The 27,830-nt window shown below is 47.2% G+C and overlaps 1 protein-coding gene across 4 annotated transcripts in view; it reads right to left on the bottom strand.

Moving 5' to 3' along the window:
* ZNF280D (zinc finger protein 280D) overlaps positions 1–27,830 on the bottom strand; it is a 453,315-nt gene that overhangs the window by 166,612 nt on the left and 258,873 nt on the right. The gene's annotated exons all lie outside the window — the stretch shown is intronic.

Raw genomic sequence — 27,830 nt, 5'->3', positions numbered from 1 at the left:
GGGGACACAGGAGTCGCAGAAGGAGCCCACTCAGCAATACAGAAAGGGATCCCACGCCACAGGAGAACCACACAGAGGGCTGTGCATCACAGGAAGGAGTGCTGGAGCTACAAGCCACCTGAAGATCCCTTGGAGGAGATGACAACAAGCCTTGGCAGCTGCAAGAGACGCGGTGCACGGGGGTACTGTCCTCCTTGGGAAGGCCAAGGCTTACCTCCACCAAAGTTGGACAGCTGGCAGAGGACCAAGGGGACTACTCCGGACCACCACCCGTGATGCAGGATCCACGCAGCTCAGGATGAGAGGAGATCCATGCAGCTGGTCGTCGTTGCAGCAGGTGCCTGTGGGTGCAGGCGAGTGACTCCTTCACCCCAAGGGGGATTCCTCCTTCTTCTTGTGCAGGCTGAAGAGTTGCTGTATTCTGGGGATGCACAGCTGGGGAAATGTTGCAAAGCTGGCACGAGCCGTCGAAACAAAGTTGCAGAAGAGTCTCCTCCGTTGATTTCAAGCATCGTCAGTTCCTAGAGGATCCAGTTGTGGTTCGAATGGCCAGAAGTCGAAGTGGAGTTTGCAGAGGAACCTGTTGGAATCTTGCAAGCTGAATCTGAGGATCCGCCCAAAAGAGCAACCCTAAGTAGCCCTGAAAGGGGGATCGGTCACCTAGCCAGGTAAGCACCTATCAGGAGGGGGCTCTGACGTCACCTGCCTGGACTGGCCACTCACATGCTCCCAGAGTTCCCTACCAACCTTGGAAACAAGCTTTAGGAGCGGCTTCTTCATAGCCTTTGGCGCCATGGCCCGGCAATTCGAGCACCACTTGGAATCATGGCCAAGCCTGAGACACCATAGGCAGACCAAATGAAAGTCTGTAACCAACATGGTGGTCTGTCAGGTGCAACACGGTTTAACTCTAACTTTTTAGATGTCATCTCGACACACTCACAATTTTGTTTTCTTTTTTTCGACAAAACGTTGAAAAAGGCCTGTCAAAAAGCAACAGTTGGGTAGTTTACTCCGGATCTGCCCTAACTGGCATAGAAAGAAAAGAACGGACGTCCACGTACCTGGGTGGCATTACTAAAATGCTCATGAAAACGAATGCAGCCCCCCGACCGTGTGTGCTGGGGCATTACTGAAGCAAAAGTTTCCGGATTCATCCTGACACTGGGGAAATTCAAAGATGAGGAATCTACAGAAGGTCTCTATCAGAAAATATAAATTTTGAAGTCCTGTGTCACATATACAGAGTCATTGGTGTACACCTGCGAGTAAATTTGATGCAAGGCCAGCATCCTGAATTAAGCCTTTCTTATCCATTTGTTAGTTCTTAGATCATGCACAGGTCTGTGTTTGAGTCTCTTCTTTTGAAGGGAAAGTAAAGCTAATACATTTCCTCTTTTCTCCACCATCTGTTTCTTTTGCAGGGTGCTGAATTATATTCAAGGCTCCTCCCAATAGATTTTGAGAGCGCTGTTTTGGAGAAACACATGGAGAAGGAGGCTTGAATCTCAGTGAGCATCCCTTGAGGACAACATTCAATACCCACTTGTCTCTTGTTATTCTTTGCTAGCCTTACAGATGATGCATGATCCAGTCTCCCTGCTGCAGAGTGTGGCTAAGAAGAGGAGGGAAATAAAATTCATTGTTTTGCTGGTGGTTTTACCGCAGCCGAAGATGGCTATTGTCCACCTAGCGTTTCAAAGACTTCTATGCTTCTGCCTTTCAAAGCCTGCCTACGATGATGTATTGCATTGAGTGGATAGAACTCTGAAATTAACAACCGCTGAAGGACTAATAGGAATGTCTTCTATAATCCTTCTCTAAACAGAATGCGCTTTAGCTGTTTCATTTCAATCATCATATAATTCATCTTGTCATTGTACAAAATCTAAATACAGATAGATTTTGCATGGGTTCCCATGGGTGGCATAATACATGCTGCAGCCCATGGCGAACTCCTGATGCCCAATGCCCTGGGTACCTAGGTACCATACACTAGGGACTTACACTGGGTCACCTGTATGCCAATTGTTGGGTTCACAAAGCCACGAACAACCAAATTTAGAGGGAGAGTGCACAGTCACTGGGGTACTGGTTAGCAGGATTCCAGTGAACACAGTCAAAACACACTGACAACAGGTAAAAAGTGGGGGTAACCATGCCAAAAAGAGTACTTTCCTACAGGCATTAGCTGTTTTCAACCCAGCTGCAGCAGTCCCACATCTTGCTGGCCACAGAATGTGGTAGGCTAGTTGAAGATGAAGCAGAACGAAACTTTTTGTCTGCTGCCACTATCACTGCATCTAGTAGGGGGACGGCTCTTGCCGTCACTGTGGAAGGGTGCAATCGCACTTTCACCAACTCTCCTTGCTTTGGGGCCTATGGATAGGATTTTTGACTTTTCTTGCGTCAGGCCCTACACAAGTCTGCTCCTCGTCTTCTTTTAAAAAAAAAAATTTTTTTTATGTCATCCCGGGTGACTTGGCCCTCCCTCAGGAAACATTGTCTTGAATGAAGATAGTGCGGAGCCCAACATGCTCCACCACTGGAATTGTGACGGAAGTAAAAATGGACAAATCTTCAAGGGGGTATAACTTGGGCCCTGTTGGGCCAATTCTATTGATCTTGGGCTTATTTTGCTTTCAGCAAGCCTCCTGGATTCCAAAGAGGTACTCCACAGGGAGCTGGTATCACTGGCTCCGTGTCAGCTTTTCTCCTCTGCCTGGCTTGCTGGGGCACAGATGTCCAGGTATTTTCCCCAACTGGTTCTCAGTGGTTAAAAGGGGGCCAACCTCACTGGCCCGGAAGAGACTTCAGTCAGCTGCACATAAAGTCCTTTGTCCATCGGGGTTTGTCATTCCTGCTGTGCATGGTGCTGCCGCTCACTAAGTCAAGGGTCTAACTCCCGGTCTCTCCCTTGAGCAGGTGTTTATAAGTCTGATTGGTAAGTTCTAGATGCCGGGCACCCCCAACCAATCTCAGGATGCCACATCACCCATCTACCCCTGTTGAAAACCTCCTGCACAGCATGCTGGGACAACTCAAGATGGCACCATGTCCTGCTCACATTTCCTATAGGGGCCTCTACCCCATCTCAGCCGTCATCACTGCCAGGGACTTTCCAACCAAAACCTCAAAAGGAAGCCCCCACCTCCTGCGTGGGCTGCAAATGTCTGGGAATTCTCCTCTGTTCAGTGTGCCTGGGTTGCCTTAACCTTGATACTGTATGACAGCTAATGATCCGATGCAGACTTCCCTCCCCACCCCTTACTCCTCATGAGCTGAGTGAAGCTCTGACATTTGCTCCTTTTGAGTGGGGAGGCCTCTGTTCCATCTGCTGGGGGCCAGAGCAATTAACATGGCCAGCAGAGTGACAAAAGTCCTGGAATACGAATATGAGCTGATCCACAAAACAAAATGGCAAAATGTGACAGAAGGTTTTCATGGACATTCAAGGGACCTGCACATTCAAACCCTGTGGCCATGGTCCACCCCAGAGTGACATCTCACTGGACTGTTTAGGCCGAAGTGGTGGCCAATTCCCTCCTACATGTATAATAAAGTGACACTGTAGATAATTCAGTTCTGATCTACTGAATTTACCTGCGTGTGCCCACTAATATTAAAAGATCTACCCCCAGATCAACATCTATCCTTGCAGAGTCCCTTCTGTGCCTAACTACCTGAGGACAAATAATGGGCTGTAGATATTAGTCTCAGGTCACACACATGTTCATGTGTAACCAGCCCAGTGCCCCTTTCCCTAACTGTGTCGCAATAACCTTATCTTAAAGACGGATACTGGCAGTAAACATAGGCAGCCCAATTATCATGTGTGAGACTCCAGAAGTGAGAGACACAAGACGAAGGTCCAAATAACGGGTGATCAGAAACAGAAAAATCTGGATGTATTAAATGGGCAGAACCCATTTCACTACAGTCAGCATATAGGTACCAGTCGAACAGCGTAGGCAAAAATCAGTGAGAACACTTCATTGTTGAGAGAGAGTGGGAGATTACCTTGATGTGAAATATTGGCATGTTTACTTTTCTGCCTGTCCAAACTAGTCTACTGCTGGTGTTCCATAATCTGCAAAACGTAGTTGGCAATTTCTTGATTGAGTATTCAAATCACAATAGGTCCACTTTTCTTCTTAGATTATCTGCCTATATATTTAGCTGTCCTGTTAGGTGGACTGCTGTAACAGATAATAGTATGCACATCTATCTTACAAAGATTATGCACTGGTTTTCATAGGGTAGATTTGTCTGCTTAACTAGAACACCATTGTACTGCCTGTCTGCACTCACATTACCATCTTGTATTCATAGGCTGGGAAAAAAAATCCGTAATCAGTGTTTTACAGCTTCCTATACCTTCTATCTATTAATTCTCTAAATTTGTCCTATGTGCAAACCCAAACTAGGTGTCATGAGGCAATTTTTCTAGAACAGTGGTTCCCAACCTGTGGTCCAGGGAACCCTGGGGGTCTGCAAAGCCTCCTTTGAGGGACTTGGACTGCTTAGAACATGTAATACTATTAACAGACTGGGTCCCCGGCTTTCAGTAATGACTTATTGGGGGGGTCCCCAGAATCTAATAATGATTCATTGGGGGTCCCCGGTTTCCAGTACCAATAAAGTGGGGTCCACAAAAGTCAAAAGTTTGGGAAGCACTGTTCTAGACATAAAAGAAAGTGGTGGTTTGAATGGTCTGTGTACGTAATGAAACCCCACATTTTATATGGTCAACCCCAAAGTTTGTTGACTGATGTTGCTGCCTTTTTGCTTCACTTGAGCTTGCTAACCAGAGGTCAGTGCCAGTGCCCTGACCATAAAGTGTAAGTAAAACTGGATGTACCCAATTGGAGATGGCTAACTTCCCTGTAAGTCCCCAGTAAATGGTACCCTGGTGTACTTGGGGGAGGGGGGGCGCACCCCGGGGTTAACAGCACTGATTGTGCCACCCCTGGAGGCCCCTCAAGTAAAATAAATCCCCCAAGTTCGCCACTGCAGCCTGGTAGAGCAGTCATGCACTGCTAGCCCGACTTTGCTATCAAAAGCAGTGGCAAAGCCACCATTTTCCCTGGACCTGTGTTTAAGTAACCCCACTGGCAGGCCTACTGAACTCTAAAGGCAGGGTGTAACATATTATAAAAGCAGGACACATACTTTGACGGTAAAACCTGCCAAACTTTTAGTGTGCAAGACTTGGTCGCCCAATTGGTGAGTACAGGGTTACATGCGGACTCCCTCAGCTGTGCGACCTCCAGAACATTGCAACCAAAACAGGCACTCCAAGGTATCAAACAACTTGTTACATTAAGCCTGACTTGCATCTCAAGTCGAAATTATTTGATACATTATACGCGTTGCAGTGTGCAACTTTAGAAAAGCTACCACGTTGCAGCCTATAAAACGTCTCTGCCTTCCCAGACTCTTAGGAAGGAGAACAATGAGAGATTGCAGGCCAAGAAGGTTTTACCTTCCACAGGATGCCACTTGGGTGTTGGCCCCAAAAGGCAGACTTCAAAGGCCAGATGTGTCACAGGAGCGAGAAGGGCTGCCCCACTGTTTAGACATACTCTGGCATTGGGAGCAGAAAGGGGAAGACAGTTGCCAAAGTAGTGTCCCATTTGTAGGAAGCTGGCCTGGTGTGTGGTGGGTACCTAAGGTACTTACACCAGTTTCTAGAAGCCAGACTGTCCAGAGGTAGCTGTGGATGAGCAGCCAAGACTTATCATGAGACATGCAAAGCTCATGTAACACCACTGTAGTCACACAGCACTTACACACATGATATTACACTCAGTGTTACAAAAGTAAAGGTACTCTATTTTAGTGAAAAAAATACCAACAAGAACTTGAGGCAACCCTCCAACAGGAAGTAACACACTAGATATGTACACTAGTAATCAGCAATAGGCATAAAAAGTGATAGAGAACAGTACAAATGCAAATAGACAATAGTGACCCTAGGGGAGCCCACACCATATGCTAAAAAAATGGAATGCAAATGCAGGACCCCCACCTAGGTAAGTGTAATGGGTAGAGGGGAGCTGGGGGTACTACGAAACACCAAATATAAGTACCACAGTGCCCCCTAGCAACCAGTAAGGAAAGGAGTAAGTTACTGGATTTTCTCCAAACCACGCAAAACGAAGTAAAAGAAGAAAATACAACAATCAGACAGGACTGCAAGAAATAAGCGGTGGGTTCCTGAAGAGGAAGACCCGTGGAAGAAGGGGGCCACACCCAGAAGACACAGATGATTCCAGGGGAGCAGGAGCTACTAACCACCCAGCTGCGAATGCAGGAGTTCATCAATGGTAGGACGAAGACAGTTAGGAATGTAGCCCTGGAGAAGGTGAAGAGTTCCTGGAGGATGCAGTCGACGTGCAGTCAGTCAGTGGCGTGGAAAAGCCACCAACAAGCCTCAGCAAAGGCAGACGTCACAGTAAAGCACAAAGCAGGGCTGCCGGGGACCAGCAAGGTACAGGAGGACTCAACCCACAGGGGATAGGAGAGAAGGGGGGGGGAAGAGGGGAGTCCTATGGGGACCCTCAGCAAGAGAAAGTCAACAGAAGAAGAGGCAGCCCCCACAGGAGACCCACTGGACGATCTTGGAGGGTCCAGTCGCAGTTTCAGTGGCTGGAACTCGAAGTGCAGGTTGCAGAGGAGTCCTGCTGGAATCTTGCAAGCCGAATGAGGACCCCACCCAAGAGAGAGACCCTAAATAGCCCTGAAAGGGGGCTGCTCACCTAACCAGATGACCACCTATCAGGAGGGGGCTCGGACATCACCTTCCTGACTGACCACTCAGATGCTCCCAACAGTCCCTGCCAACCTTTGATTCAATATGGCAGAACCAAGGGAGCCTCTGGAGGAGCTCAGAGCACCAGCCCTAGGATGGTGATGGACAGGGGGGTAGTCACTCCCCTTTCCCTTGTCCAGCTTCACACCAGAGCATGGACTGGGAGACCCTGAACAGGTGTAGACTGGTTTAGGCATGGAGGGCACCAAATGAGCCCTTCAAAGCATACCAGTGGCTTGGGGAGGCTACCCCCCACCCAAACTATGAAACCCCTATTTCTAAAAGGGTAGAGGGGGTTATCCCACTCTCCCAAAGCTCATTTTTGTTCTGCCTTCCTGGTCTTCAGCTGTTCAAGCAGCAGGAGGGCAGAAACCTGTCTGAGAGGTGGCAGCTGCTTGGGCTGCCAGGAAAACCCCAGAAGGCTGGAAGGAGCAATGCTGGGGGTTCCCCAAGGAGCCCCCCAGAGTGCATGGAATCATACTTCCAATCCTGGCAAGGCTGTGACGTATTTCCAGTACATGCATAAAATGGCATCCCTGCACGCACAAAGACCAGGAAAATAGAACTGGAGTTTGTGGGGGCATCTCTGCTAGTGCAGGAGTGCCCACACACACAGGTACTTGCACCCTGACCTCGGGGATAGGAGGGCCTGCCATAGGGGTCACTTACTGACCTGGTGTAGTGACCTGTAGTGAAAAGGGTACATGCACTCTTTCATGCAAGACGCAATGGCAAGACTGCAAATACACTTTGCATGGGCTCCCCAAGGGTGGCACAGTACATGCTGCAGCCCATGGGGATCCCCTTGGACCCCAATGCCCTGGATAACTGAGTACCATATACTAGGGACTTGCATGGGGGCACCAGTATGCCAAATGTGGGGTGTAAGTGGTTAAAGTTTGAATGGAGAGAGCATAATCACTTGGGGGTCCTAGTTAGGAGGATCCCAGTGAACGCAGTTAAACACACTGACAAACAGGCAAAAAGTGGGAGTAACCATGCTAAAAAGAGGCTACTTTCCTTCACCATGGGCATGTAACTCTGAGGTAGCCACATCCCAAGGGTGGGCTTGAGAGGTCTGAACACTGAGCAAGCGGTCACGCCATCTTGTTAGTGGACAGAAAGGTGCACCCTGGGATAGCCGGATGCCACACTCCACAGGAAATGGTCACTAGATTTATTTTATTTTTATTTTATTTTTAAGAGTTTTCTATAGCGCTAGCAAGACCGAGAGGGTAACAGAGCGCTTTACAGCATGACAGGAAGTAAACATAAGAATAAACATGATAAACATATGAATAAACATAAGAAACACAACAAGACAAGAGTCATTTTGTACAATGGGGGTACAAGTGGGTTCTCACGGATAGAAGGGTGGCAGTTCGGGGAAGGGGGGGTGGAGAGGGAGAGACCCTTATTACTGAGAGGGGTGGTTTAGGAGGAATTCTTTCAGTAGTTTCTTAAAGGACAGGTGGGAGGTGTTAGATCTGATGTGGATGGGTAAGGAGTTCCATATTCTCGGAGCGTTGTTAGAGAATGAGCATGATCGAGTTTTTTGCTTGTTGGGTTTCGGAAGGAGGAGGAGGAGAGAGTTTGTGCTTCTCAGAGATCTGGTTTGACCAGCTTTCACTACCTTGTTAGCGAGGTATTCAGGTTTTCCAGTGTGAAGGGCTTTGTGTGTCAGGCAGGCAGTGCGGAACAGGCAGCGGGCCTCAATCGAGAGCCATTTCAGGTTCTTCAGGGCTGGGGAGATATGGTCAAATTTGTTAGTTCCTGTCACTAGTCTAGCTGCTGCATGAAGAGTGGACCTCATAGGGGCGAGTCAGGATTTGGCCGTGCCAGTGAGGATAGAGATCCCATAGTCTAGTCTTGAGAGTGCCAGTGCTTGAGTGGCCTGTTTGAGGTCATCGTGGGGTATGAAGGATTTGATTTTGTGAAGAAGTTTAAGGCTGCGGAAGGCATTATTAGCGTTTGACTTAATATGGTCCTGCAAGGTCAGGTTAGAGTCCAGAGAGATTCCCAGGGATTTGACCGTGGTAGATGGGGAGAGAGTGCAATTAAGGGCGTCAATAGATTTTAGCCATTCTTGCAGTTGAGGAAGCTGGTTAGATTTCGAGAGGAGGAGGATTTCCGTCTTTTCATGATTGAGTTTGAGGTGGTTATGAGAGAGCCAGCAAAGGGCTTCTTTAAGGGTATTGTTCAGGTGGTGGATGTCATCTAAGGAAGATAGTTCAATATAGAGTTGCGTGTCATCCGCATAGAGGTGGAAGGGGATATTAGCTCGGGTGAGGATAGTGGTAAGAGGGTCCATGTAGATGTTGAAGAGGGTTGGAGAGAGGACAGAACCCTGGGGGACCCCTCTGGTAATGGGGGAGGTGGGCGAGGTCGAGTTTAGAAGCTTTACTAGTTGTGTACGGTTTTGTAGGAAGGAGGAAAGCCAGCGGAGGACAGTGCCTTCAATGCCTACTCTCTTTTGGAGGGAGTCGAGAAGGAGTTTATGGTCGACAGTGTCAAAGGCTGCTGTAAGATCAAGGAGAATGAGTAGGCAGGGTCTGTCAGAGTCAAGAGAGATGAGGAGGTCATCTACAATGTTGAGGATGGCGGATTCAGTGCTGCAGCCTTTCCTGAAGCCAGATTGAAGAGGGTTTAGGAGGCTGTTGGAGTCAATATGTTGGGTTAATTGTTGGAGAGCACATTTTTCGAGAATTTTGGCCAGGAAGGGAAGGTTGGAGACAGGTCTGTAGTTGTGGAGGTTGTTCGGGTCTGCTCCTGGTTTCTTCAAAATTGGCGTGATTTGGCCTAGTTTTAGGCAGTCAGGGAACACGCCAGTCTGAAGGGAGCTATTGATGATCATTGTCCAAGTAGGGGAGAGGGACTGGTGGAGTTTTTTTGCCAAGGAGGAAGGGAGGGGGTCAGCTAGGTGGGAGGAGGTTTTGGAGGAGGACATGAGTTTGGAGATGTCCGATACCAGGAGGGGTTGGAAAGAACTCCAGTTGGCAGGGGCCGGCCGATGCGACCGGATGGGGAGAGTGATCTCGGTTAGGGGGGAAGAGTTGTCAGAGGGGTATAGAGTGGGGGTAAGATTGACAGTGGATGGGAGGAGGGGCACAATGTTGGGGGGAGAGTCTCTTGCTAAAGAACGTTCAATCTCAGTGATTTTATCGTTGAAGAAGTTGGCAAAGTTAACGCAGGTGGTCTCAGTGGTGGGTAAGGGGTTGGGAGTAGGTTTGGTCGTTTGTTGTTTAATGATGTTAAAGAGCTCTTTCGGACGGTTTTTGGCTCTGTCAAGGGTATTCTGGAAGAAGGATCTTTTTTCATTATATATGTGTTTTTTGTACCTTCTCCGTGCACATCTGAGCTGATCTAAGTGGGTGGAGGAGGGGTCAGATCTCCAAAGTCTTTCTGTGGCTCTGAGTTGTCTTCTCTCAGAGTTGAGATCATTGTTGAACCAAGCTCTAGATGGGATATTTCGCAGTTTTTTCAGTTTTAGAGGGGCAAGCTGATCCAATATGGTAGTTATAGTTGAATTGTAGTGGGTGGTTAAGTCCGTCGTGGAGAGGATGGTCGAGGGGGGGGGGAAGAAGAGAGGTGATTTTTTCTTCAAGGGTAGATAAGGGGATTTGGCTGACATTTATTTTCCAACTAAAGGATTTTTGGGGATGGGGAGTGGGTTGGGGGATAAAGTTGAGATGGAAAAGGATGATGTGATGATCTGACCAGTCGACAGGAAGGATGTCACTAGATGGGAGGGAACCTGGTAGCCCATTGGCTACCAACCATATCCTGTCCCATGGGCACTTTCTAAGCATAAAAGGGTCATCTCCAGCACCCAGGGCTCAGATCTCGGCTGACTTGGAAGAAGGACTGCCCTACTAACTGAAGGACCAGCAAAGAGACTGCACTGACAAGGACTACACCTGCTGCAGCTGGCGGCTCGCAAAGAGAGGGACTGTGCCAGCCGTGTCCTTCTCAAGGAGAAGATATCTCCAGAGCCCCGTCAAGCCATGAGAACTCAAAAGGCCTGCTGAAAGGCCTTGTGTTAGCACACAGGGACACAACAGCTAAAGAGGTCTGTTGGGGCAAGTTGGTAGCTCAAAGTCTTCAAGTTGCTATCACCGCCACTGTGCAGTAGTAAGGACCAAGACCAGATGAAGAGAGTTGCATCCAAGTAGCTTGAGCCAAAGAGTGATGTCTGAAACTTGTTGGGATACTCAGAAGGTGAGTTATGAACCTAAGAAGGACTGTGATTGTGACTGTGACAATGGGCAGCTGAACTTCAGCCAGTCCAGATAGGGCTTTGTGGGACATCGACCCTGCAAACAAGACCCCCTCACCATCTTCATTGAACAAGGAATCCTTGCATGAAGATCTCCGTCAGCTGTGTCGCATGCACAACATCCTTAGAGCATCTTCAGCATTCTTCATCCCTGGCATCAGGACAACTCCATAGGAATCCAATGCAACGTAGAGAAAGGGCCTGGAACTGCTGAATGACAGCTTCTTCTGGGAAGGTAGCTATACTCGAGGACCTTACTGGCCTCCCTGACTAGCTCCCTGGCTGAGCGGTTCATCCCAAGTACTTCTAACCAACCACACTGACATTTACCCACGTTTTCCTTGACAATGTTTCCAAGTGTCCAATTCAATGACTTTGCAAAGGCTTGGGAAATGTATTTGATCTATTGTAGCTTGTAAAATCCATATCTCTGGAACCCTCTGTTGGATCTTTTTTGTTCTTGGGCCTAAATTCAGTCTTTCTACTTTTATAAATTAGTGCTGGATTTCTTGAGTATTGTGTTGATTTATTCTTCAATTGTTTTGGTGCTCTTTAAATGCCACTTGTTCCTCTTTGTAAACCTTGCAGCTCATTGCCACAGCTACCCAGGGTTGAGCTGAGGATTTTACATGCGAAACAGACTAGACTTACAGAGGTTGGTAAGTGTATTATATGGTGAGGTCGCACTACCGCATCATAGAATACACCCCATTTCCTCACAGTCTGCGTGTTAACATTTTTCTTTTGACAAACATTTGAGCTGTGTTTGTATTTGGCTTGTAAAAGCCACAAGATTGTCCCACTTCCACTTTTTCTTTGCACTCTGTCTCCTTTATCACACATAGTTAAATTACTTGATTGGCGCTCTTCTGACACTGTAAGAAAAAATCCCCCCTTCACCAGCCACTTGCCTAGGTATAGGTATAGAAACATGTTTCGACTGATCCTGAATCAAGTAGTTACTACTTCAGCACTTTTTTTGTTTGGTGAGGACTCTTGCAGCAGACTATCCCAAAGAGTAGTACTTTGAATTGATCATGAGTGTTCCTATTATGAACCAGAGGTAATTGTAATTAATCAGTGCGTGAAAACAGGCATCTTTTAAATAGGCTCTAATAGTTTCCTGTTGACAACCCAGGAATGTCATCCTACAAGGAGGTCTAGAATGGGTCTTGGTGTAGGACTGTATATTGGTATAAATGGGTATACCAATTATACACCTGTGAATATTCGTGAAGGTGATATTGTCTCAACAGCTTTCTTTTCTGAAAGTTCTTGGGCATTCACAGTGTTAGTTTGCTTTCTTGTTATTTATCACTTAATTGTCCACTGATTTTCCTCTACTAGAAGGGAATTTTGATTTGTGTCCCCTATAGGTGTTGTGTGTTCAGTGTGCAACATGAGACAATCACTTTGATTGTCAGCCTTCTCTGGTAGGCTGGCGCTTTTCACATAATTCTGTCATGAAAATTGTGAGCTCGGTTGCCATTGCGATGTCACTTTTGATGTGGTCTGGCCCTATGCCAACTGCATGTGGGTTTACAGGAAGAAAGGACATTTATCATCATTTTCTTATCTAGCAGCATGCATTCTCCTATAGGAGCTTCTACCTATCTGCACCCATCCACTGGCTTGAGCTGGGTCAGTTGCCTTTCCCATTTACATCTAAGGAATGTCTACACAGATGGCAAACAAATCCTGACCATTAAAAGGTATTAATTAGAACTGGGTGCACCTTCAGTTAAATTCCATAGATTCATAGTCTTCCATGTAAATTCATAGTCTTGCATGCGTGCGTAGTACCATGTCTGCGTATAGTTGTCTAATGGACGTATCTGCTCAATACAAGGAGAATTTCAAACAGGGATTAGAGATGGTCTCCCGTTCCGTATTTATACTTCTGGCTCGCTTCTGAAATAGTTTTCGGGGATACTTCTTTAGTTTCACTACTTTATCCCATTGTTTATGTCCATACCTTGAAAAAAGAGCATTCCAGTTTGCAAACGTCAACTGATTTGCTGCTGCTCTCAATGTTCTTGCCCAATAGGTCTCCTGAAGTCACTAGCCAGTTGAGTCCAGCAGTGGCTGCGTTATTGGCTTCATTTTTGGTTTCAAGGAAAAGGAGGGAGGGGCAGGGATGATAGTCCAGCACTGCGCAAGAGCTTTAATATACATATGGTCTTGTGGGGAGTTTCTCTACTCCGGGTGTAACAGCTTTCCAGGAAGCTGCCTCTTTAAAGTCTTGTCTGCCTTGAAACATGCTAGATAATGAAAATGTCACTTACCCAGTGTACATCTGTTCGTGGCATTAGTCGCTGCAGATTCACATGTTTGGCACAGTCCGCTGCCTGGTGTTGGGCTCGGAGTATTACAAGTTGTTTTTCTTCGAAGAAGTCTTTTTGGTCACGGGACCGAAGGACTCCTCCCTCCTCGGCTCCATTGCGCATGGGCGTCGACTCCATCTTAGATTGTTTTCCCCGCAGAGGGTGAGGATGGAGTTGTTTGGTATAAATAGTGCCCATGCAATGGAGTGAATATGTATGTACGTTAAGAGTTTCTAATAATTATTTACAAATGTTCAGATGTTTAAGAATTATGATCTACTTCTAAACGGCTACAGGCTTCCCGGGGAGGTGGGAGGGTACATGTGAATCTGCAGCGACTAATGCCACGAACAGATGTACACTGGGTAAGTGACATTTTCAGTTCGATGGCATATGTTGCTGCAGATACACATGTTTGGCATAGACTATAAAGCAGTTACCTCCCCTAAAAGCGGTGGTTTAGCCTGTAGGAGTTGAAGTAGTTTGGAATAATGTTCTTAGTACAGCTTGGCCCACTGTAGCTTGTTGTGCATTTAGTACGTCTACACAGTAGTGTTTAGTAAACGTATGAGGCGTAGACCAGGTTGCAGCCTTACATATTTCGCTCATAGGAATGTTTCCTAGAAAGGCCATTGTAGCACCTTTCTTTCTGGTTGAGTGTGCCTTTGGTGTAATAGGCAATTCTCTTTTGGCTTTAAGATAGCATGTTTGAATGCATCTGACTATCCATCTAGCAATGCCTTGTTTAGAGATTGGATTTCCTATGTGTGGTTTTTGAAAAGCTATGAACAGTTGTTTTGTTTTCCTGATTAGCTTTGTTCTGTCAATGTAATACATTAGTGCTCTTTTGATGTCTAATGTATGTAGTGCCCTTTCAGCCACAGAATTTGGTTGTGGGAAGAACACTGGCAATTCTACTGTTTGATTTAAATGGAATGGTGAGATGACTTTTGGCAGAAATTTTGGATTTGTTCTTAGAACTATTTTATTGTTGTGTATTTGAATAAATGGTTCTTGTATGGTAAATGCCTGTATTTCACTTACTCTTCTGAGGGATGTGATTGCAATGAGAAATGCGACCTTCCAGGTTAGATATTGCATTTCACAGGAATGCATGGGTTCGAAAGGTGGACCCATGAGTCTTGTTAAGACGATGTTAAGATTCCATGAAGGAACTGGTGGTGTTCTTGGTGGTATAATTCTTTTTAGCCCTTCCATGAATGCTTTAATAACTGGTATTCTAAATAGAGACGATGAATGAGTAGTTTGTAGGTAAGCAGATATTGCTGCGAGGTGTATTTTTATAGATGAAAAAGCGAGCTTTGCTTTTTGCAAATGTAGTAAGTATCCTACTATGTCTTTAGTAGAGGCATGTAATGGTTGTATTTGATTGGCATGGCAGTAGTAAACAAATCTTTTCCACTTAGATGCATAGCAGTGTCTAGTGGAAGGTTTTCTAGCTTGTTTTATGACCTCCATGCATTCTTGTGTGAGGTCTAAGTGTCCGAATTCTAGGATTTCAGGAGCCAAATTGCCAGATTCAATGATGCTGGGTTTGGATGCCTGATCTGTTGTTTGTGTTGTGTTAACAGATCTGGCCTGTTGGGTAGTTTGACATGCGGTACTAGTGAAAGGTCTAGTAGAGTTGTATACCAAGGTTGTCTTGCCCATGTGGGTGCTATCAGTATGAGTTTGAGTTGGTTTTGACTCAACTTGTTTACTAGATATGGAAGGAGAGGGAGAGGGGGAAAAGCGTACGCAAATATCCCTGACCAACTCATCCATAGAGCATTGCCTTGTGATTCGCGGTGTGGGTACCTGGATGCGAAGTTTTGGCATTTTGAGTTTTCTTTTGTTGCGAACAAATCTATCTGGGGTGTTCCCCAAATTTGAAAGTACTTGTTCAGAACTTGGGGGTGAATTTCCCATTCGTGGACTTGTTGGTGGTCTCGCGAAAGGTTGTCTGCTAGTTGGTTTTGTATTCCTGGAATAAATTGTGCTATTAGGCGAATGTTGTTGTGAATCGCCCACTGCCAAATTTTTTGTGTTAGGAGGCACAATTGTGTTGAGTGTGTTCCTCCTTGTTTGTTTAAATAATACATTGTTGTCATGTTGTCTGTTTTGACAAGAATGTATTTGTGTGTTATTATGGGTTGGAAGGCTTTTAACGCTAGAAATACTGCTAACAGTTCTAGGTAATTGATATGAAATTTTGTTTCGTGTATATCCCATTGTCCTTGAATGCTGTGGTGATTGAGGTGTGCTCCCCACCCTGTCATGGAAGCATCTGTTGTTATAACGTATTGAGGCACTGGGTCCTGAAATGTCCGCCCTTTGTTTAAATTTTTGCTGTTCCACCATAGAAGCGAGAGGTATGTTTGGCGGTCTACCAACACCAGATTTTGAAGTTGACCCTGTGCCTGTGACCATTGTGATGCTAGACACTGTTGTAAGGGTCGCATGTGTAGTCTTGCGTTTGGGACAATGGCTATGCATGATGACATCATGCCTAGAAGTTTTAGCACATGTTTTGCTTGTATCTTTTGGTTTGGAAACATAGCACTTATTACCTTGTGGAATGCCTGCACTCTTTGTGGACTTGGAGTGGCAATTCCTTTTGATGTGTTGATGGTTGCTCCTAGATATTGTTGTGTTTGACACGGTTCTAGGTGTGATTTTGTGTAGTTGATGGAAAACCCCAGTTTGTGAAGGGTTTGTATGACAAATGTGGTGTCGTTTGCGCATTTTTTTACTGTGTTGGTCTTGATTAGCCAATCGTCTAGGTAAGGGAACACATGTATCTGTTGTCTCCTGATGTGTGCTGCTACTACTGCTAGACATTTTGTGAACACTCTTGGTGCAGTTGTTATTCCGAATGGCAACACCTTGAATTGGTAATGTATTCCTTTGAATACGAACCGTAGGTACTTTCTGTGAGAAGGGTGTATTGGTATATGAAAGTACGCATCCTTTAGGTCTAATGTGGTCATGTAATCTTGCTGTTTGAGCAGTGGAATGATGTCTTGTAGTGTGACCATGTGAAAATGGTCCGATATGATGTAGGTATTTAGTGTCCTGAGATGTAATATTGGTCTTAATGTTTTGTCTTTTTTTGGAATTAGAAAGTACAGGGAGTAAACTCCTGTGTTTTTTTGTTGTACTGGTACTAACTCTATTGCATCCTTTTGCAGTAGTGCTTGAACTTCTAGTCCTAAAAGTTCTAAATGTTGTGGTGACATTTTGCGTGTTTTGGGGGGGATGTTTGGTGGGAAGTTGTGGAATTCTATGCAATAGCCATGTTGGATTATTGCTAATACCCAATTGTCTGTTGTAATCTGTTGCCAAGTTTGGTAGAATTGGCTTAGTCTTCCCCCCACTGGTGTTGAGTGAAGGGGTTGCGTGACTTGAAAGTCACTGTTTAGGTGGAGGTGTTTTTGGAGTCTGGAATCTTCCCCTACTCCTTGGGAATTGACCCCCCCGATATCCCCTGAAACCTCCCCTTTGGAAGGAACCCTGATATGGTGTGGTTCTTGTTTGTTGGCTGGTGGTGTCTGTGGGTTGGCCACGAAACCCCCCTCTAAATGGAGTTTTTCTGAAAGAGCCTCTGCTCTGCGGGGAGTAGAGTGCGCCCATGGCCTTGGCCGTGTCTGTGTCCTTTTTAAGTTTTTCAATGGCTGTATCCACTTCAGAGCCAAAAAGTTGTTTCTCGTTGAAGGGCATATTAAGGACAGCCTGCTGGATTTCAGGTTTGAAGCCTGAAGTGCGTAGCCAAGCGTGTCTCCTTATGGTGACAGCAGTGTTGACTGTTCTTGCTGCAGTATCGGCTGCGTCTAGTGAAGAGCGGATTTGATTGTTTGAGATCGTTTGTCCCTCTTCCACTATTTGCTGCACTCTTTTTTGGTATTCCTGGGGAAGATGGTCTACGAGAAGTTGCATCTCGTCCCAGTGTGCGCGGTCATATCTGGCCAGCAGCGCTTGTGAATTTGCGATGCGCCACTGGTTGGCTGCCTGTGATGCTACTCTTTTCCCTGCCGCATCAAATTTTCGGCTTTCTTTGTCCGGAGGTGGGGCGTCGCCAGATGTATGTGAATTTGCTCTCTTGCGAGCTGCCCCTACTACCACGGAGTCAGGTGGTAACTGCGAAGTAATAAACACTGGGTCTGTGGGTGGTGGTTTGTATTTCTTATCCACCCTTGGGGTGATGGCTCTTGATTTTACGGGCTCTTCAAAAATTTGTTTTGCGTGCCGTAACATCCCTGGTAGCATTGGGAGACATTGATATTGGCTGTGTGTAGCCGAGAGGGTGTTAAATAAAAAATCATCCTCTATAGGATCGGAATGCAGTTGGACATTGTGGAATTCTGCTGCCCTAGCCACCAGTTGCGAGTATGAGGTACTGTCCTCTGGCGGTGACGGCTTTGTGGGGTATGACTCGGGATCATTGTCCGGCACTGGGGTGTCATACAGGTCCCAAGCGTCTTGATCCTGATCGTCATGACTTATGTTAGTTTGCGCTGGTGAGTGCATTTGTGGCGGTGTTTGTGCCGGCGATGCCTGTGGTGGAGAGGGCGGAGGCGTGACTGTTTTAACCACTTTGGCTTGTGGTTGTGCGTCATCCTTTGGAAGTCCGATCCTTCTTTTCCTCATGATTGGGGGAAGGGTTGATATCTTCCCTGTGTCGTGCTGGATGTACAGTCTCTTTTGTGTGTAGTCCGATTCTACACTTTGGAGCTCCTGTCCAAATCTGTGCATTTGGCCACTTATTCCTTGTTCCTCTGAGTAGGATGAAGGTGTGGTATTTTTCGGCGCCGAGAGAGAATCTTTTTTCGGTTTCGGCACCGACAGAATTTTTGTTCCTTTCGGCATGGATTCTCGGTGCCGATGTTTTTCGGTGCCGGTATCTTGTTTTTGTCTCTCGGAGCCGCTTTCTCGGCTCCGAGGTTGCTCCATGGCGGTCCCTCGACCGGAGTCGGGTGTCTTCGCTATGGGCGTGCCCTTTTTCGGCGCCTTCGACGGGTCGCCTGTTTTATGGGTCGAGCCATGGCCTGTTGGCAGTGGCGTCCCCTGGGCTTTTGGTTTGTCGATGGATTTACTTTTCGACGTCTTACTCACAGTTTGTTGCTGTTGTTCGACGTCGGAGTCTCCGGATTCTGATTCCGGAACCGAGAATGTTTCCTCTTCCTCGTCGAAACGTTGTTTTGTCGACGTGGACGCCATTTGTTGACGCCTGGCTCTTCGGTCCCGGAGTGTTTTTCTGGACCGGAAGGCTCGACAGGCTTCACAGGTATCCTCCTTGTACTCGGGGGACAAGCACAAGTTACAGACCAAGTGCTGATCTGTATAAGGATACTTACTGTGACATTTTGGGCAGAAACGAAACGGGGTCCGTTCCATCGGCTTCGATGTCGCACGCGGTCGGGCCGACCAGGCCCCGATGGGGGATCGAAACTACCCCAAAGTCTTCCGATGATCGGTGTCGATGTACCTAACTATCCCGATACCGAACGGAACAATACCGACGCTTTCTTCCGAGATTCTGACTAACTTTCCGAACCGAAACACGGAGCGAAAAGGAATACGTCCGAACCCGACAGCGGAAAAAAACAATCTAAGATGGAGTCGACGCCCATGCGCAATGGAGCCGAGGAGGGAGGAGTCCTTCGGTCCCGTGACCAAAAAGACTTCTTCGAAGAAAAACAACTTGTAATACTCCGAGCCCAACACCAGGCAGCGGACTGTGCCAAACATGTGTATCTGCAGCAACATATGCCATCGAACAATAGAGAGACAGCAGCCCGAGGAAGAAGCAAGATTCCTCATGCTCCACTTGTTAATGCAGGTTCTGACAACAAAAGCAGTCTCGTACAACTCCACTAAAGGTAATGCAAACGCCATATGTATGGTGCCACAATTACAGTCCATTTTCGATGTCTCCAGTAAATGTACATGAATAGTAAAATTAATCTAAACAGATATTTCCTAATACTCTAGAGGTGAGGAGGGAGGGGGCTACACAATCAGTGGGAGACGGCAGATTGATTTAATTGAGGTTCATCCTTGCGTGTCACTTACAGTGACCATTCCCCCAGTACCCATGAAAAAGGGTCAAAGAATACATTTACAGAAGAAAGGTTTAGAGAACTGCTTTTCTGAACCAAGGCTGAATTTAAATGCCTGTCTTAAGGCAATCATGCTTACGGAGCGAGTGCCTGGAAGTCCAGTATGACACTTTGCACACTGGCTTTACTGGAACTCTTCACAAGACAGCTGTAGTAGCACAGCTGTAGTAGCACGCAAGCCCTTGATAAAATGAGACTGGAAACTTTCGGATGCCGATCTTTACTGACTCATTCCAGTATTTAAAAGGAAGGATTCCATTTAGGGATAGCTTGTTTGCTGAATGTCCTCCTATAAGAGGCGCTACGAATACTAAAACTATTCTCAAGCTGTCCCCTTAATATAGTGCCAAAAGGTCCTTTTGAGGTCTATCATGAGTTGATTCACTTCCTTTTTGAAAGTATGACGAGGAAGAAAGCAAATAGTTAACTTCTCATGACACACGGTGCTTACCCACTACTTTAAGCAGAAATGAGGGTGTCTCCTGCAGAACAACACTGGCCTTTGATAAAAACATGATGTAGGAAGCTGGCTCTGTATATACTATATCAAAATGAGGCATAGTGTGCACAGAGCCCAGGGCTTCCCTACACGCTTAACAGAGGCTAAAGTGGATAATACTACTGCTCTCTTTTGTGGTAGTGTGGTCGAGCAGTTAGACTTAGAGGGTAGTGCAAACTATTTGTTGTACACACACACACACACACACACACACACAACAGAATAAGCGCACAACTCAAAGATTTAACTCCAGACCTATGGATTTTATAAAGCAAAAATATATTTTCTTAATTTATTGTTAGACCTACAAGATTCAAGTTGCTATATAATATCATATAATATAATATATCTGTTTTAAAAATGGACAGTGAAATTTTCAGAAACAGTTCCTGGGGGGAAGAAATTTAGTTTGATTTGCAGGTAAGTACAACACTTACAGTTTCAGTCTCCGAGTTTTAGGAAGTCCACCGGTTGGGGTTCAAGATAACCCAAAACACCCACCACCAGCAACATAGGGCCGGCCGGGTGCAGAGGTCAAAGATGAGGAATTTTAAGGTGGGCTCCTATGGAGACCGGGGGTACTCTGAAACAGGCCTGCCTGCAGGTAAGTACCCGCAGCTCGGAGGACAGACCAGGGGGAATTAGAGGAGCACTGGAGGGGCCACAAGTAGGCACCAAACACACATCCTCGGCGGCCAGGTGCAGGGTGCAAACAGGACATCAGGCTGCCAATGCTCATCTATGAGGGGACCCTGGGGGTGACACAGAGGCTACAGGCGCAGTCCAGGGGGTCGTCTCTGGCAGACCACAGGCTAAACAGGGAGGTGGGCCGCCTGCTGAACATTGCTGCACAGGAGGTCGGGTTCTCCAAGGCCTGTGGGTGCAGTGCGTCTTTAGGTGTCTGATATCTTTGTCCAGAGCTTCGCAGTCAGGCGGGTCCTCGGGATTCCCTCTGCAGGTGACGACGTAGAGGGGTGGAGAGGTCAACCCAGGGTGGGCACTTGCTCACAATCGCCTGGGGACCCTCTCTAGCTGGGTGGACCACCTGGGCAGGGGCAGTGGGTGTCGGGTGCAAAGTGGTCAGGACTCAAGCATAGGTGGGAGTCCTTTGTTGTTAGTTTTTCTTAGACAGGGCCACTGTCCTCTAGAGTTCTTGGTCCTTTTGGGTGTAGGGCAGTCGTCTGAAGCTTGGCAATAGTCGCTGGTCCCACTGGATGCGTTGCTGTTCTTTTGCAGATTCTTTGAAGCAGGAGACAGGCTGGTAGGGCTGGGGCTAAAGCAGTTGTTGTTTTTCTTCTTCTCTGCTGGGAGTTTCAGCTAAGCAGTCCTTGTCAGGTCGCCAGGAATCTGGTGAGCTTGGTTCAGGGAAGCCCCCTAAATACAAGATTTAGGGGCGTTACAGGGGTCAGAGGGCAGTAGTGGCTACACCCTCCTTGTGTCCATTCCCTTTTGGGAGGGGGACACATTCCTATTCCTACTGGTTCCTGTCCTCCAAACCAAGATGGAGGATTCTGCGGGGGGGGGGGGGGGAGGGGGGACTTCAGCTCCAGACACCTTAAGGGTGGTCCCAACTGAAGAGGTCACTCCTCCTTGTTTTTCTTAAGTGGGGGCTTTGTCCGGGGGGCGGGCATGTCGACTAGCTGGAGTGCCCTGGGGCACTGTAGCTTGAGGCCTGAGCCTTTGAGGCTCACCGCTAGGTGTTACAGTTCCTGCAGGGGGGAGGTGTGAAGCACCTCCACCCAGAGCAGGCTTGGTTTCTGGCCTGAGAGAGCACAAAGGCCCTCACCCCATGGGGTCAGAAACTTGTTTGCTAGTGGCAGGCTGGCACAAACCCATCAGTCCTACACTAGAGGATTGGGTAAAATACAGGGGGCATCTCTAAGACACCCTCAGTGTGCATTTTTTAATAAATCCCACACTGGCATCAGTAGGGGTTTATTGTGCTGAGAAGTTTGATAACAAACTTCCCAGTATTCAATGAAACCATTAAGGGGCTGTGGAGTTTGTTTTTCACAAGCTCCCAGACCATATACTTAATATGGCCACACTGCACTTACAATGTCTAAGAATGGACTTAGACACTGTAGGGGCATATTGCTCATGCAGTTATGCCCTCACCTGTGGTATAGTGCACTGTGCCTTAGGGCTGTAAGGCCTGCTAGAGGGGTGACTTACCTATGCCACAGGCAGTGTTTTGTAGGCATGGCACACAGAGAGATGCACTGTCAACTTTGTATTTTTCTCCCCACCAACACACACAATCTGCAATGGCAGTGTGCAAGTGTTTGGTGAGGGGTCCCTTAGGGTGGTATAACACCTGCTGCAGCCCTTAGGAACTTTTATCATGGTTTAAGTCATCCGGGGACAACGTTTTTGGTGGATATGTATCCATCTCCTTTTGAGGGGAATCTGCATTCTTTTCCTGCAATGTGCCTTCGTCAGTGTCACCTTGCACGGCTTTCTAGATGTCTTCCTATAAGCGTGTTTGTGAAAGGACCCAACTGCACCGGATAGAGTGTAACATTATTATATGGTGAGGCCTCACAACGACAACATAATCTACGTTCCTATAGCATGCATTTCCTTCTGTTGCCAAAATCCAGTCTACCTCACCTCAGAACAACTTGTGTTCTTCATCGAAATTTGGACTAATGAAGAAGATATATGTTCTGATAGAGGTGGAGAAAAATCACTTGTAATACATAGAGGCTTTTCATGATGTAGATCGTAAGTGGGGTAAGTGAAACAGAACTGGGGATAGAGAGTGGCATCTGGTGTGCTGAAGTGGATGGGTGTGACAGTGCCCCCCCACACGTATATTTCACGCTTGGTCAATAAAGTCTGACCTACTTCCAAATGTGGGACTCCACCCCCCCCCCCCCCCCCACCCCATCCAGAACGGAAAAAGTCTCCATCATCAAGATGTCTGGGTGAAGTAAGGAGAGAGAGAAGAGAGAAGAGAGAAGAAGAGAGAAGAAGAGAGAAGAAGAGAGAAGAAGCGAGAAGAAGCGAGAAGAAGCGAGAAGAAGCGAGAAGAAGCGAGAAGAAGCGAGAAGAAGCGAGAAGAAGCGAGAAGAAGCGAGAAGAAGAGAGAAGAAGAGAAGCGAGAAGCAGAATGAGAATAAGGGTGGCTGTCTCCTCAGCAACAGCAGGGCACAATCTTTTCTCAGAATTCATATGACCCACTGGTCTACAATTTCCTGCCACCACTGAAAAACAAAGACTGACTCAATAGCAGTATCTAGTGATCATCATTTTGCAAGACTTTAGAGACATTTTGTCTACTTGGGCGTAGATGAGGAGGGTGTTTTCTCACATGGTCTGGAAAACTTTGATCTGTAAAGGCAGACAATTTCCAAAGGGCATGTACCCTGGCAAGTGCCATTGGAATGAGAAAATTAGAAGGATTGTGAATAGGTACCATGACCACGCACGCAACCTGTGATTCATCCTGGACTCTTCACTATCAATGACCCAGCAAATCAACACCATCTCCTCCTCCTGCTTCACCACTGTAAGGAAATGCCTCCTTGGCATGGTTACCCCCTGACTTTTTGCCTTTGCTGATGCTATGTTTTGAATTGAAAGTGTGCTGAGGCCTGCTATCCAGGCCCCAGCACCAGTGTTCTTTCCCTAACCTGTACTTTTGTTTACCCAATTGGCACACCCTGGCATCCAGGTAAGTCCCTTGTAACTGGTACCCCTGGTACCAAGGGCCCTGATGCCAGGGAAGGTCTCTAAGGGCTGCAGCATATCTTATGCCACCCTGGGGACCCCTCACTCAGCACAGACACACTGCTTGCCAGCTTGTGTGTGCTGGTGAGGACAAAACGACTAAGTCGGCCTGGCACTCCCCTCAGGGTGTCATGCCAACCTCACACTGCCTATGCAGTATAGATAAGTCACCCCTCTAGCAGGCCTTACAGCCCTAAGGCAGGGTGCACTATACCATGGGTGAGGGCACCAGTGCATGAGCACTGTGCCCCTACAGTGTCTAAGCCAAACCTTAGACATTGTAAGTGCAGGGTAGCCATAAGAGTATATGGTCTGGGAGTCTGTCAAACACGAACTCCACAGCACCATAATGGCTACACTGAAAACTGGGAAGTTTGGTATCAAACTTCTCAGCACAATAAATGCACACTGATGCCAGTGTACATTTTATCGTAAAATACACCCCCGAGGGCACCTTAGAGGTGCCCCCTGAAACCTTAACCAACTACCTGTGTAGGCTGACTGGTTCTAGCAGCCTGCCACACTCAAGACATGTTGCTGGCCACATGGGGAGAGTGCCTTTGTCACTCTGTGGCTAGTAACAAAGCCTGCACTGAGTGGAGATGCTATCACCTCCCCCTTGCAGCAGCTGTAACACCTGGCGGTGAGCCTCAAAGGCTCACCCCCTTTGTTCCAGCACCACAGGGCATTCCAGCTAGTGGAGTTGCCCGCCCCCTCCGGCCATGGCCCCACTTTTGGCCGCAAGGCCGGAGGAGATAATGAGAAAAACAAGGAGGAGTCACTGACCAGTCAGGACAGCCCCTAAGGCAACCTGAGCTGAAGTGACTCTGACTTTTAGGAATCCTCCATCTTGCAGATGGAGGATCCCCCCAATAGGGATAGGAATGTGACCCCCTCCCCTTGGGAGGAGGCACAAAGAGGGTGTAGCCACCCTCAGGGCTAGTAGCCATTGGCTACTGCCCTCCCTGACCTAAACACACCCCTAAATTCTGTATTTAGGGTCGCCCCAGAACCTAGGAAATCAGATTCCTGCAACCTAAGAAGAAGAGGACTGCTGAGCTGAAAAACCCTGCAGAGAAGACGGAGACACCAACTGCTTTGGCCCCAGCCCTACCGGCCTGTCTCCCCCCTTCGGAAGAAAACTGCTCCAGCGACGCTTTCCCCAGGACCAGCGACCTCTGAATCCTCAGAGGACTGCCCTGCTCTAAAAGGACCAAGAAACTCCAGAGAACAGCGGCCCTGTTCACCAAAGACTGCAACTTTGTTTCCAAAGAAGCAACTTAAAGACAACCGCATTTCCTGCCAGAAGCGTGAGACTTGCAACTCTGCACCCGACGCCCCCGGCTCGACTTGTGGAGAAACAACGCTTCAGGGAGGACTCCCCGGCGACTCCGAGACTGTGAGTAACCAAAGTTGTCCCCCCTGAGCCCCCACAGCGACGCCTGCAGAGGGAATCCCGAGGCTCCCCCTGACCGCGATTGTCTGACTCCCAGATCCCGACACCTGGAAAAGACCCTGCACCCGCAGCCCCCAGGACCTGAAGGATCGGAACTCCAGTGCAGGAGTGACCCCCAGGAGGCCCTCTCCCTTGCCCAGGTGGTGGCTACCCCGAGGAGCCCCCCCCTTGCCTGCATCGCTGAAGAGACCCCTTGGTCTCCCATTGATTCCTATTACAAACCCGACGCTTGTTTGCACACTGCACCATGGCCGCCCCCGCGCTGCTGAGGGTGTACTTTCTGTGTGGACTTGTGTCCCCCCCGGTGCCCTACAAAACCCCCCTGGTCTGCCCTCCGAAAGACGTGGGTACTTACCTGCTGGCAGACTGGAACCGGGGCACCCCCTTCTCCATTGAAGCCTATGCGTTTTGGGCACCACTTTGAACTGTGCACCTGACCGGCCCTGAGCTGCTGGTGTGGTAACTTTGGGGTTGCTCTGAACCCCCAACGGTGGGCTACCTTGGACCACAATTTGAACCCCGTAGGTGGTTTACTTACCTGCAAGAACTAACAATAACTTACCTCCCCTAGGAACTGTGAAAATTGCACTGTCTAGTTTTAAAATAGCTATATGTGTTTTATTTGAAAAGTATATATGCTATTGTGATTATTCAAAGTTCCTAAAGTACTTACCTGCAATACCTTTCATGCAAAGTATTACATGTAGAATTTGAACCTGTGGTTCTTAAAATAAACTAAGAAAATATATTTTTCTATACAAAAACCTATTGGCCTGGAATTGTCTCTGAGTGTGTGTTCCTCATTTATTGCCTGTGTGTATGTACAACAAATGCTTAACACTACTCCTTTGATAAGCCTACTGCTCGACCACACTACCACAAAATAGAGCATTAGTATTATCTCTTTTTGCCACTATCTTACCTCTAAGGGGAACCCTTGGACTCTGTGCATACTATTCCTTACTTTGAAATAGTGCATACAGAGCCAACTTCCTACAACCACCCTCGGCATGCTTCAGAAGATTAACAAATGGATCCCCACTGAAACCAGAAGAACAGTCACCCAAGCCCTCGTAAGCAGTAAACTGGACTACGGCAATGCCCTCTATGCAGGAACCATGGTCAGCCTCCAGAAAAGACTGCAACGCATCCAGAACTCCTCCGCACGTCTGTTCCTGGACATACCCCGCCACTGCCACATCACAGCCCACCTGAGAGACCTGCACTGGCTCCCCATCAACAAGAGAATCGCGTTTAAACTCCTCACCCACGTTCAAAAGGCACTTCACAACACCAGACCAGAGTACCTCAACAGACGGCTCCCCTTCTACAGCTTCGTTCCGCCGACCTTGCCCTTGCCACTGTCCCACGCATCCGCAGAACAACCACCACCGGCAGATCATTCCCCCCAAACTCCCCCACCTCAGCACCTTCAGACCCTCACGGGTGAGTAGTGCGCTTTACAAATTCTATGATTAAATTGATTGATAGGTTGGAATGCTCTGGGAAATGCTTTCATCAGAAGATATAATCTTTAATGTAGAAGACTAGTCCAAAGACTCTGACATTATCAGAGATGGTGTCACTGGCATTGATATTAATCTTCGCTGTTCGTTCCAAGACCAGAGCGATAATCTTTGAGTGGTTTCAAAGGAAGCTTTGGGAGGGAGTACCTCAATTTCAAAGAATTTGCAGCTGAGAATGAAAGACTCATACCAGTCGAGTCTGGCTGAGCAGTCCTGGCTAACACAGTGACAGGTGAAATTGGCCAATTGAGGGAGGAACTGTAGTAGCAAGCACAATCTTTTAAAAAGTATCAATCTGAAAGCTGTGACCTTATAGGTTGTAAATGGCACAGTTTCTACTGTGCTTTTTCTCAACAAGGGAAAAAGAACTGTGATGGTGCTTTTATGTTTTTTACGCCTCCTATATGAAGGTCTTTGAGACCGGGCACATGTCCTAGAATTTGAAGGACTCTTCGATTTGTCCTTCATGAAGGCTACCAATAATATGGCTTCCCTTTTGTGTAGTACTTTGAGGTGCTTTAGAAGGCAGAGGTCTCATGACAAAAAGATGTATCTTTTCACACGCACACGTATGATGGGAGCAGATCAGTCAGTGATATCAAAGGGCAACAAGTCCCATATGTCCTGAAGCACAAATATTTGGAACATGAAAATCACAAATTCTGAGGGGAAAAACAAATGTAAAAAAGGCTAGGTGGCTTTGAATCCCACAACTGTGGACGTGGTAAAATACAGGAAAATAATGGCACTAGAGTGCAAGGTAACACACTTAAGAGCAGTTATGTTATTTTTGTTGAAGTGATGTTGCGAGGATGTGCTGGTGACTCCAAGTTACCAGAAAAACTTTGGATCCTGACCGGTGGCAGCAAAGGTGTTATTCCTTGTGGTTTGTACTAATTCATCCCCTAGTAGACAGGAGGCAAATTCCCAAAACACGCCTTACAACAGAAGCTAAAGCTCACCACACTTTTTATTTAATGATAATGAACCCCGGAGTTCAGACATGCCTAACCAGAAGTTTGGAATAAAGCAAAACGATCCCAGGACATAGAGTGGAATTTCACCTCTAATGTGAAAGCAG

This window comes from Pleurodeles waltl, chromosome 3_1, assembly GCF_031143425.1.
Source record: "Pleurodeles waltl isolate 20211129_DDA chromosome 3_1, aPleWal1.hap1.20221129, whole genome shotgun sequence".
Classification (NCBI taxonomy): domain Eukaryota; kingdom Metazoa; phylum Chordata; class Amphibia; order Caudata; family Salamandridae; genus Pleurodeles; species Pleurodeles waltl.
Note: the sequence above shows the minus strand (reverse complement) of the source record. Positions and strands in the feature narration are given on the sequence as shown.